The sequence below is a fragment of the Myodes glareolus genome, chromosome 4 (assembly GCF_982192425.1).
Source record: "Myodes glareolus chromosome 4, mMyoGla1.1, whole genome shotgun sequence".
Lineage (NCBI taxonomy): Eukaryota > Metazoa > Chordata > Mammalia > Rodentia > Cricetidae > Myodes > Myodes glareolus.
The window spans coordinates 58,333,790-58,345,054 of NC_142029.1; positions in this window are offsets into that span (position 1 = coordinate 58,333,790).

Consider the following 11,265-nt stretch of genomic DNA (forward strand, 5'->3'; position numbering starts at 1 on the left):
TGGGAATAAGGGCTTCATATGTAATTCAAGTCTTTCAATCAAAACAGAAAACCAGCCATGCTTTGCCCCTTAGCAATGCCTCCCCCTCCTCCTCTGGGACCCACAAAAGAGTCTCAAGCAGTAATGGGGTGCTCTTGAACACTCTCTCTCAGGTAGCCCACTGTTCTCTCGAAGCTTACTTAGGCTGCACATTGCTTTGCTTTGGAGTAAAATTCTTTGCGGCTTTGCTCTGTGTGTTCACTTCTTTAGTTCTTCAACCGAGATTCCTGGAAATGCCTGGCCCAGACACAGACAGGAGGCATGCAGGAGTCATGTGGACAGACAGGAAGTCAGAGAAAGCCTGGGCCCTACTGTCCTTGAGGCCAGGTCTTCAATTGCCCTAAGAACCCCTGGCTAGAGCCCACTTCTTTAGGGTCTACCACCTAAACACTGCCACACCAAGGACTCAGCTTCTTACACATGGATCTTTGGAGAACAGTTTCCAATCATAGACGTCACCACCAGCATCACCCCACAAACCACACCACTGCAGAGTTACCCAAGTTCTCTGGGGAACACTGTTGACTCACAACAGCAGTTCCTGCTATAGGATGAGTGGAGAGGGCTGAGGCAGGAGACTGAATCCGGACTGGAATCCTGGGAGCCCAGACTTCCGGCCTTTGGGAAGCTATGCAGCCTTTGATTTTCACGTCCCTGGGGTGAAGAGGCAGGCCCACAATCCCCTAGCCTGACAGTATTCTGCTATTTCAGGAATGCCTCTGGTTTCAGAAGTTCTTTTGTGCCTTTAAAAAGGCTAGTCAATTTACTAATTGTAACCTGAAAGTCCTTTTGATACTAAAAAATTCTCTTGCTTTTCTCTTTGTTCTTTGAAAAGTTAGAGCTACGGCAGCTCACAAAGCCTCGAGCCTGTGTTTATAATCAGGGTTTGTGTCACGGGTCTGAGCCATTTGTCACGATTTTCTTTTGCTTCTTTAGAATTAGTTCTCTAGTGGTTAATGGCATACAGCGGAAACAAAACCGCTTTTGAAAATGTCCTTCAGGAATTATGGGATTAGGGTCCACCTGGCTCTTGGACAGAACTGGGTCTCTGAAGGGGAAGGCAGCCCTACTGTGGAGTATTAGCTTAAGGTGTGTCACATTTGTTTGTGCTGAGGAAGATCTGTTTAATGATGCAAAGATGTGTTGCACTCTTTTATGTTGCATTTGTTTAACTCTGGAAAGCTGCATTACTTTGCCTGTCTAAAACACCTGATTTGTCTAATAAAGAGCTAAACGGTCAATGGCTAGGCGGGAGAGGGATAGGCAGGGCTGGCAGGCAGAGAGAATAGATAGGAGGAATCTAGTCTCGAGAGAAGAAGAGAGAAGAGGGAGGAGTGAGCAAAGGAGAAGTAGAGAGGATGCCAGGGGCCAGCCACCCAGCCACACAACCAACCATGGAGTAAGAAGTAAAGAATAGGGAAGGTAAAAGCCCAGAGGCCAAGGTAGACAGGATGATTTAAGGTAAGAAAAGCTAGCTAGGAACAAGCCAAGCTAACAAGGCTGTGTATTCATAAGTAAGACTAAGTCTCCATGTGTTTATTTGGGGGCTGGGTGGCAGGCCCCCAAAGAGTAAAGAAAATCCAGCCAACTGCACAACCCTGTCCTGGGGAGACAGAGAAGAGTCCTGAGGGTAAAAGTGGGCGAGACATAACAGATCTGCTTCAGTGTAGCTGCTGGTTTGATGGTTGCAAGGAAGAAGCCAGAAAACGTCAGTTAGGACTGCAAAGGAGACGGTGGAGATGTGCACAGGGAGGCCAACGCGGGCGTCAAGCCATAGGACACAGGGTCATATGAAAGCAGTGGGCCTTATAACCTATAGGTTATAGGACCAATAGGGTGGATCTGATTTAGTGTGCCTTTCACAGCTACCGCTGGTTGCATCCTTAAGGGTTTGAGTCCTTTGTCATGCCCCATGTAAATACTGGCTTCCAATATGATTGGAGTCATATTCCAAATATGACTCGAAAGTACCAATGAGCACAAATAGCAATTTCATCCAGTGTGTACAGGAAAATGTGAGGGGTATTCTAGTCTTGTGAATGAACATTTCTCAAAAGAAGCTGTGTCCAGCTGTGAAGGAAAAACTCCTTGGAAGAAGTCTGTGTCAGGAATTTTGTGGGTTCAGAGGCCAATTACTTTATCTTGGGCTAGCTGGCTTTCTGGAGCAGCCAGTCCTTGCCCTACTCTGCATCAGAACTAACATCTCTTGATAGTAAATAAAACCCTTTTTAGCAGTTATTAACTTAGAACACTAGCTTCTGCTAATCCAAGCGCTAAGACCGCTATCAGATAGTGTCTTAGGCCCATAGAACAGCTCCCCGCGTGTCGCTATACCGGCCTTTCCGATATCAGTCGACGTATTTTTCACTTGCCTTGATTTATGACTTCCTCTGTTCTATAAAAACCTCGTGAAACTGTTTTCACATCGGAACACGGAATTTGGGGTAAGACAAATCTGTGTTCCCGGGCCATGGTCACACAAATGTCTTCAGGATAAACTGTCTTATTCCCTGTAAGACGAGAGCTGAGGTTTTTACGTCAACACTATATTTACTCCTTAGAACTAAAGATTATAAATCTAGACGGACGCATCTACTGACTCTCTGAAACTTTTGGCTGTGATTACTGCATTCCCCAAACTGACCTCTTTGTGCACAGCCCTCTCCTTCCACACACAACCACCTTCAGGAAGCGGAAATGAGGAGTGCAAGGTGTGCCATTGAGCAGGGAATGTTCAAACACTCTCCAGCAGGCCTTATAGCAAGTGTGAATGGGCAGTATCACCATGACTGGGGGCAAGAGAAGGCATTGATTGGAAGGGACCAATTGTGTAGCTCACTGAGTATCAAAGACCGTCAGAGAAAGTAGAGGCGAGACCCCAGCCAGAAGGGTACCTGTAGGGAGCTGGGAGGGGTCAGGAGTCTGTTCTGGGATACTAGGGTGAATGATGTCTGCTGCCCACTGTTGTAGAGCTGGGTATTGCTGTGAATAGAACATGAGGATGGATGCTTGGGCTCAACGTGGTGAAGGGCAGATCCCTGCGTTTACTATGTAAAAAGGCTGGGTGTCCACACCCTGGGCTGATTCTGGTAAACCTACTCCTCTTATGTTTTTTAAGCCCATCACAGGTGGTGTGGGTGGGGCTGTGCTGTCATGGGCTTTTCCTGTCCATCAGGAAATGAAGGTCATAGGATTCTCCATCCTTTAAGACACTAAGAGAAGGCGGAGTCAGAGAGAAGCATGTAGCCTTGCCGGAGACAGACGCTGGAATTTTACCCAGTAAGCCACAGCCTAGTGGCGATACACAGAGTGATGGAGATGAGTTAATTTAAGATATGAGTTAGACAGAAATACGCTTAGGCTATTGGCCAAACAGTGTTGTAAACAATAAAGTTTCTGTGTGATTACTTTTGGTCTGGGCAGTGGGAACAAACAAACAGTCTTTTTACAACATTCCTGGGGTATTAATCTTTATTGTCTGGATACGATTTAAGCATTTTAATTTACAAATGCTTGCAACCTTAAGAAATCACATCTAGCTACATTATAGGGTAAAATGCAACCTGCAGGAGTTCATACTTAGAGCTGTTCACTTAGTTTGGGCTTGCAAGGCCTGAGAACACAGCTCAGGTTCCCTGTGATTTAAAAATAATAACATTATTATTGTTATGAAGCTATAATTCATACAACATAACCTCATCACTTTTAAGTGTAAATTTCAGCTTTCTGCACAATGTTATATAATTCTTTCCACTATTATTCTATTCAGAGTTATTTGTTTTTTTTAATTAAAAAGTCCTGGAAGTGCTCTCTGGTTCTGTCACTCTGCCTCTAGAGCAAGATTTACTGCATATAAAGAAGGCAGGGAAAAACTTTTATTTGGTGGGTCACTCATGTAGCTCTGAATGACAATAGCCCTGAATAGGGTCCTGAGTCTTCAGTTCCTATCACTCCCTTTCCTTAGTCCCTGCCCCCACTTTGGAAGCTGCTCTAGAGACTTTGAAATCCACCATGTCGTGTGAATTATTGCTAGAAGAATCAAGGATTGAGCCACCCATCCTGCCATGAAAATTACAGGACCACTAAGGACCACACAGCCTAGAAACGGAGACTATAAGGGGCTGACTTTGCTTTTAATCGGGTTTTAATGTAGAGACAGCTGTCCTGTCGGTTTCCTCGTTCAGGTGCACATTTCTTGTGGCTTTAACAAATCTTAAAGTCAGCATTCCCCCAGAGACCAACGAAAGCCAGATCCAGTGTGAGTTTGTGTCTTTCTGCAGAGATATGAGGTGGGGTTCGAGGCAGCACAGGTAATAGCCTTCCACCCTATCAGAGCACTATCAGGGCAGATCTAGGAGAGCCATATCCAGGTGATGCTCCTTACAAAAATTCACAAGCAGGCTGAAACAAAGGCAAGTCCTATCTTCATCCCAGCCATCAGCACTGCCAAATAAAGATTCTAAAGGAGGAAAGCAAGCCTTTGTACTTGTGTCGACTGTGAGATTTTCTTTTATTGAAGACACTCCTATGAATTTGAAGACAACCATACCTTCTCAAAGCCATCTGGCAAAAATTTTCTTGTCTTAGATTCCAGATCTCCTAATTCATACTCATGGCAAGTTCCAGGAATTTTATGTGTAGGTGAATGGTGCCTATCTCATTGAGAAGTTGTGGTTGTGTTGCTCTGAATAACAGTGGCCATTCTTCAAAAATGAGCATCACATGGAAGAAATGTTACATGCATCTTCAATCTTTACAACCAACTTGGAGGGTTGTCATTAGCCCCTGGTGACTGGGTTGCTGAAGTTCAGAGTTAAATAACTGGATCACATCCCTACAGCTTTCTAGGAAGCCTCTGGGCCCCAAGATCCCTTCCATGTCCTTTCTTGTGAATCATAAAGGTATGCAGAATAATAGTCACAGGGCATGGAACTATCATGAGCCTTGAATTAGATAGACGAGATTCAGATTGAACTCCTATTAGTCACTCGATGAGAAACCAGGCAAGTCAGCTTCCCGAACCTCAGTTTCCTCTGCTGTAACTGTGATAATGATGCTATTGTGGGAGCGGAATGGGCTGAATACTTCAAAGTCCCAGCACGGTACTGGTACATTGTGTCTCGCATCAGAATATCAACAAGTGATACTTCCCTCTTTCTTAAATATTCATTTTTTGTACCTGTTGTAGCACCTGGCATGAAGTAGATACTCAAGAAATATTTGTGGAAATATCCAAACGAGTCTCTGTTGGCCTTGTTTCATAAGGATGTCATGAAGTTGGACCCTCTCCAGAAGCTCCCTGGGAGAACAAAAGAAGCCTTGAAACCTGTCAAAGCACCTCGCAGTTACAATCTTTGGGATGAAGCAGAGACAAGAATGATGCTAAAAATAACAACAGCACTAAAACTGTGAGGTCAGAACTGCTAGGTGGAGAGTTGTTCTCTGAGAAGCAGCAGCAACTGAGAAAAATTAAGTATCCTGAAGCACAAGGGACAACAGTGTGACAAGAATAAGCTCCTGGGCTTGGTGGTTATTTGACAATGACTACGACAGTCAGAAAGAGTGTACTTTTGTAAGTGTATCCTTGCTTGAGAATAGAGAAGAAAAGACAAGAGTCTTAAATGTGCCCTGGGCAGTAGGGGGAGAGGGCACCCTCGCAGTGACGGAGGGGAGGCTGGCTGAGGTTCAGCTGTGCATGGACTCCGGAGTGAGTTTGAATGACACAGTCTGCTATTGGTGCCCAGTCAAGTCCTTGACAGACGTTGCTAATTGGTCAGGGCAGATTTGATTTTCATGCACCATCAGATGGAGTCCATCCGATCAAACTGCTTATTGCTCCTTGGTTCCAACAAGGGACTCCTTTGTGCTTGTTTAATGCCCAGCATTTCAAAGTCCCCTTTCTTTCCCATAATGCTTCAGTTGGGTTTCTGACAAAGCTAGGTCTTAGCTGAACAATTTGAGAATGCCATGGGAATTTCAGCGAAGCAACTATTAACATTTTTAGTTCTTTTGTAAATGTACCTGTCCTAGAACTCATGCATGAGCCTGTGCTCCCTAGAGGATAATTATAAAGCAACTATACCACTACATCTAGCTTGGTCCTCCACATCCTTGATGCAAACTTGTTTTTTTCTCCTTTTTTTTTCTTTGAGATGAAACTTCCTAAGATGCTCATTCCTTATGTTCTGGAGTCTACCAAATCCACTTGTTACATCATAATGCTGGTCACCCTAAGTTGGCCAGATCCCACAATCTGAAAAATACCCATCAAGCTATGCCCCTTTACAGTTTATGTCTCTGGGGCAGAGACTTGAGCAGCCTACTGGACTGTGACTTCATAGCCTCTAATTTAGCCTAACATAGCCTACCTAGTACCTGGCTCCTCCTTGCTCCTTGTCACACCAGGAAGCTGTCTCTTAAAGAAGCCACACGTCTGCTCACTGCCAGCAAACAGAGCCTAGCTGAAAAATGCAGCTACCGAAAAGCTGCACTTGACTCCCATTTTTTTATGAGTCTAGAAGCCCTCTTTCTTCTTCTTCTTCTTCTTTTTTAAACCTTTTTTAGGCTTTATGTGTATGCACATGAGACATGTTAGGCACCATTTGTAACAGGAGGTTTCTCTCCTGCCTGCCACTTCCCAAATAAGCACTCTGATGCTTAATATTAATTAAAAACTGTTTGACCTATTAACTCAGGCTTATTATTAACCGGCTCTTACAACTTAAATCGACCAATTTCTAGTATTCTATATTTTACCACGAGGTTCATGGCTTGTTACCTCACATCTTGCTTCTCTGATGGCTGCTTGCATCTCTCAGGTTCCACCTTCTTTTTCCCTGTATCTTTACTTGGATTTCCCATCTGGTTCTATTCTGCCTGGCTATTGATCAAATCAGCTTCTTTATTAATCAATGGTAATAAAACATATTCATAGCATACAGAGCGACATCCCACATCAGTGTGGAGCTTCCTACCATGCTCCAAAAGGATGTATGAAGGCGTAAGTCACAAACGATCCCACACCAGTTTGGAATTATGATTAATAGAATGTTATTTATTCAAAGGGGAAAAAACTTACAGATTACCGTCCCAGACAACAGCCCCTCTGCGCGATCAGGAAAGAAGTCTAGAAGCCAGAAGTAGAGCCGGAAACCAGAGAGAGAATAGAGGATAGCGCTGCTTTTTTAAAGAGAGAGATCACGCCCCAATGGGCTGGTATCTCAGCGGCTATTGACTGAAGGAGCAGAAGGAGCTCCCGCAGCATAGGTACAAGTCAGTCTTTTTCTTTGTTCAGGGTATTTTTCTGAAGGTTTTTCTCTGTCATCCCCCATCATCCTGCCCACGATGGTTTCTCTTTTCACTTTAAGTTCCTCCCCGGATTTTAAAAAGAAACTTCTCTTTTACTTGAAGTCCTCATTCGTGTTGTCTTGAGATGATTTTCTGCCCCTTTTGAATGTTTTCCCCCACCAAGGCCCAGTCATTGCCCTGCGCTGTCACAGCAGCTCTGGAAGCTCAGTGCTTCACATACAGAAACGCAGATGGTTTGCACCACATGTGGAAGAGTAGACAGCTGGTTCTCTGTGACCTTAGGCTCCAAGTCTGCTTATTAAAAATGTCAAGAAAACATGTGCATATATACCGAACACAAACAGATATTTACGTAGTTGTCTTTGCAGCATATGTAGAGTTTCAAGTTTGCAGAAGTCTGAGTCTTACAGGAACTTAGTAAGCTGTAGTAGGAGCTAGGCAATGCCAACCTAGTTTTATTATTAATTTCCAGATTAGCAAGAATGGTTTACATTCCCACAGCAAGTGTGTGAGGGTTCTCTTTTGTCTGTATCCTCACCCCAACTTATTATTATGCAATGGTACTAGTACTCTGAGATGGTTTTTTTTCTTAGATTAGAAACAGCATGTTTATTTGTGTTTATTAAACAATAACCACGCTTATTGTTCGTGTGTGAGTATGCACACATGGGTACGGATGCCTGGGGAGTCCAGAGGACTCAGATCTTTTGGAGCTGGAGGTGGAGACATTGACTGCTTAGAGTCGAACTTGTCCTCTGCAGTAGCAGCATGTGTTCTGTTCACATTTTTCAAAGGTTTTCTCATCCTCCTCTTCCTTCCTTTTAAAAATGTATATGCATTCCTTTTGTTTGTTTGCTTTTGAGACAGGATTTCTCTGTATAGACCAGGCTGGCCTCGAACTCAGGGATTCACTTATCTTTGCCTCCTAAGTGCCAGAATCAGTGGTATGTGCCACCATACCTAGTTAATGTATACATATTTTACCACACCATAATTCAGTTCCTTCCCTGCTGCCAAACTCCCCCACCCCACCCCTAGTTTTACACAATGAGAAACAGCCCTGCACTGAACTTCACTGCCATGGCCCCTTCTGGAGTGTGGGTGACTTACTCTGAACAGATTCCTAGGGAAGCCTACAGGGATGGGGTCAAAGAGAACGAGAAGGTGCAGTCTTGCTGTGTGTGAGGTTATTTGTTGGCAGTGAACTCCAGGGGACACTCTGCGAGCTCCTGGCTGTGCTGCTCTATGGATGAATGGTGTTGGTGTGATTGAACAGGCATGCTGGTGGGGAAGGGTAGGTGTGCTACGATCCTCATAAATAACATGGTCGCATCCACTCACAGAGTCCCTCCACTCCTTCCGACCACACCCCTGCCTTTTGACATGTTGGTCTGCTGGTTGGACATTTTGTTTTTCTCACACTCTGCTAATGACCACTTAGCTCCTCAGACCTGGGCAAACACTCCTAGCGTAGAGATTTGCAGGCTGGCTCAGCAGCCTGGGCTCCATTATGGTATTTTATACGCCCTTCAGCCAAGCTCTATCCTCTTCAGCAGGGGCATTGCCATGGCAACCTCTCTTCTCAGGGCAGTAACTATGGGTGGCAAGTCCCACACGCTTAATATGTTTGAAATTTTACTTTCAAAATATTGAAGTTCTAATTGGCTGCTGAACAAAATAAATAACATTTTTTTGTTGTTGTTGTCAACAAGGGCCGAAGGCGGCAGCTTTGATAACAGGAAAGGCCAGGACTGGTCAGAAGCCCGAAACCAGAGTGAGCCAGTCACTTCTAGCTGCACTCGAGACAAGAAAGGAATGGAGAAGCACTCAGTGCAAAGGGACACTGACTCAGACCCAGATACTGTTAGAGCAACCTCAAAGTCAAGGGCTTCCAGGGATGAAGTGGGCCTGTTCCAACGCCAGCTTAGGGCTGTCTGCCTTCCCTGGAGGATGCGGTATTTCTTCTGCACACAGTGCACTTTCAGAGTGGGAGGGCGTAGTCTTGGGCTTTCCCTGCCCTTCGGAAGGCATCACACTATAGTTCTCTGTAGACCGGAAGCCCTTAGATGCGCACACACACTGCAGAGCTTTATAGAGGCTAGTTATGTTGGCTTGGGAGAGACGAACTGGCCTGGTGTCCTCCTCCACCTCACTGTGTAGCTATGTGCCATTACAACAGACCTGTCCTTTTTCAGCAGTTTTTGAAAGCAGAGCATTAAAATTGAAAATCTGCAGCAGATTGCTTTAAGACTTTAAGTGTTGTGCTCCGTGGTTTCATATTTCTTCCTCCCTTGTTGATTTATTTTCCCCCTCTGCTCTTTTCTCCATTCTTTTCTTTTTATGTGTATTTGTATTTTTTCCCATTTGATGGCATCTCTATGGTGGAGTTGGGAGACAGTGTGGTGTGGTAGAAGGCATGCCTTCCTCGTCATTGGCTGGGCAGTCTTGGCAATGCTGCCTTAGTTTTCCCGTTGATTTTCCAGAGCACAGGACTTCCATGTTGAGACTAGCACAGCCCTGGGCATGATGGGACAGTTACTTTGGTGTGAAACAAAGATGGCAACACCTCACAAGGGTAAGGTAAGGGTTAGGGCTGTTAGGGCTAGCATTATTGTTAGGCCTGGCTTAGAGCTATGGTTTAGGCTAGGGGTAGGGGTATGGTTAAGGCTCAGGCTAAGGCTAGGATTAGGATTAGGATTAGGGTTAAAGTCAGCGTTAGGAGTATGGTTAGCAGTATGGTAAGTTTAGCGATCATTAGGGTTAGGTTTAGGGCCAGACCTAGGTTTTACTATAGGTTTGAACTGTAGCTAAGTAGATCAGACTGGTCTTGAACTCTCAGAGATCTGCCTTCTTTTTCCTCCAGAGTGCTGGGATTTAAGGCATTCGCCACTACACCTGTTTAAAAGCTTCATTCTTATTGAAAAAAGAAGAAAACCACATCTCTAACTAGAAGCAACCAATTAACATATTTCCAGGGCATTTTCCTACGTTCTCTTTAAAGATCCACATTGGAAAAAAACCCTTAAAATAGATTTAATATTTTATTTTTTGCTTGTATGTATGTGTGACATGGATGTGTGTATGTGTTTGCCTGTGTGTGTGTGTGTGTGTGTGTGTGTGTGTGTGTGTGTGTACAGGTATATGGGAGGTTAAAAACTACTTCAGATGTCTTCCCCAATTGCTTCCTATTGCATTTACTGGGGTAGTACCTCTCGCAGGACCTGGAGTTTGCTAATTCCAGCTTGTCTAAATAGCCAGCTTGTTTTGGGGGGGGTACCCCACTTCTGCCTTCTAGGTGCTGGGATTACAGGTAAGCCATCCCATTGCTTAGCTCTTGTTGTGATTCTGGGGATCCAGACTCAGGTCTGCACAGAGCACTGTTGAGCCAGCTCTTGTAAGACAGCTTACTAATTCTTATCGCTATATCATAATTTATTTATATCTAAAAACTACTTTAAGACTTCAACTTTTAGGTTGGCTCAGGTACACCATTTTAAACAATAAATTCTCTCTATTTTTTTCTTCGGAGATTTCTTTTTTGAATTGGGTCTTGCCATCTTGTGATGATATCCAGGCTGTTGTCAATTTTACAACTTTCCCATTCTTCCCCTCCTGAGTGTTAGGATTATAGGTATGTACCACATACCTGGCTGAAACCTTATCTTCAATTCTTGATCCCCAACATGCTCTTTTCACATTTGCTTGGGACATCATGAATAAAATACCCTGTTCCTTTTACACTCTGGATTGTGAGGTGTTGGAAATCAGCCTGACTGAAGCTGGCAGGAACAGGGTGGTTCAGAACCATTCCTGAGGCGTGCATGCATGCAAATGCTTCAGAACAGAAAAATCAAAGGAATGATGGTCCTTGAGGAAGACCCCGAAATCTTGCTGTATGCATGCATGAGTGTGTGTGCT